A 1,670-nucleotide genomic window follows, 5' to 3' on the forward strand; every position below is an offset into this window, starting at 1 on the left:
ACCCAATCTGTGACTGATGGGGCAGAAGTAGATGTCTAGTGCAGGGTCAGCCTCCTCGCCCGTGGTGACCAGAACTGTATGCACATCTTGGGCTGCCCTGCAGTAATGGGGGGAGGAGAGAGAAGTATAGGAAGACAGTCTCCAGGGCCTCCAGGTTTGTATTAGATCCATTACAGCTAAATGAGAAACATGGCCAATAAGTGGCACCTAACAAACAAGGAACTCATCCCTGCTCCTAGGAGACACTGCATTGAGGTAAGCAGCCAGTACTTTGTTGTTGATGTTGATGTTGCCTCATGGAAACATGAGGCCAAGGGAAAGGAGGGGAACCCCTAAATAATATCCCTAAGACTGTGAATGCAGAGAGGTTGTGAGAAAATGCTCCAGTTCTAGAATGAATACAGACACTCTCAAGGTGACCATTCTAAAGGGAATAACTTTATCTGGTTGAAGAGAGTTTAGCATTTTAGTAAAGTGATAATTGCAATGGCTTTATACAATCCATTTACAAAATCTAATACATTGTACGTGTATACCATAGGTATGAAAGAAAGTTATGTGCAAAGCTTGCAAGTTAATTGGGCTGCAGTTTTGCAGGATCTAAAATGATACTCCAGCAGTGAGGGGTTCTGATCACCAGAAAAGAGTCTCAGGTGTTCATCCTCAGACATTAGCTGGGCTAATCACATCAGGGCACAAGACCATGACTCTAGAATGTATCAGAAATACACAGAGAGATTCCCTAGCCTGGTAAAATCAATGTTTGCAGGCCTAAAAATGTTTGTTTTTAACCCCATGGACAAGGTTATTGCACATTATGTAATTATTTATGAACATTCAAAATACAATGATTAAGTAAAGGTATAAAGAGAGGAAGAAAAAATGAGAAATTATGAGAGAAGGCACCATTTCTCTTGTATAAAAGTTTTTAATGCATCCCAAATGGATAAACACATTTGATAACTCCAGCAAATATTTATCTATACCAATATACAGTAAATAGAAAAATGTAATTCTTGAATTAGATATCGTTTAATAAAACATGGTATATGTGTTCTAAATTGACTTCTGGCAGTTTATTTAAAATGTCTCCTAGTGTTAACAAATATTATAATATTTTTGAGTATTTGAAGACAGGTTTACTGATCACCTTCTATTTCCAGTCCCTCTGTCCAACCCCTGTTTCCCTCTATTTTTACCCCCATTCTACTGTTTCCATCTAATCACACCTATATGAGCTCCTTTCCACTTCTAATTTAGTCATTTACAGGCAGGTATGGTGCTGTACTCTTTAGGTTATATATACCTGACTCAGAAACAGGTACTTGTTTTAGTGAGATTATAATCTAGAAAGGGAAAAAAGGATAAATTCCTCGGACCTAAGCAGAGTGTAATCAATACTATGGACCAAAACAGAAAGTGTGCTGTAGAAATTCAGAGGTGAAAGCGGTTATTTCTATCTGGCAATATCAAGGAGGATTTCATGGAAGAAGTAACGTTGAAGCTGGATCTTGAATGGGTAAGGCCTGAGCACGAAGCGATGGGGGGAGGGAGGCACAGCCAGCAGAAGGCACTCAGGTTTGGAAATAGAAACCTGTAGGACATTCCCTAAGATTAGGCAAGTAATTGGTTTGCCAAAGGGTAAAATGAGAAATAAAATTGGAAAGAGT

The sequence above is a fragment of the Lipotes vexillifer genome, unplaced genomic scaffold (genome assembly GCF_000442215.2).
Source record: "Lipotes vexillifer unplaced genomic scaffold, Lipotes_vexillifer_v1.1 scaffold100, whole genome shotgun sequence".
NCBI lineage: Eukaryota > Metazoa > Chordata > Mammalia > Artiodactyla > Lipotidae > Lipotes > Lipotes vexillifer.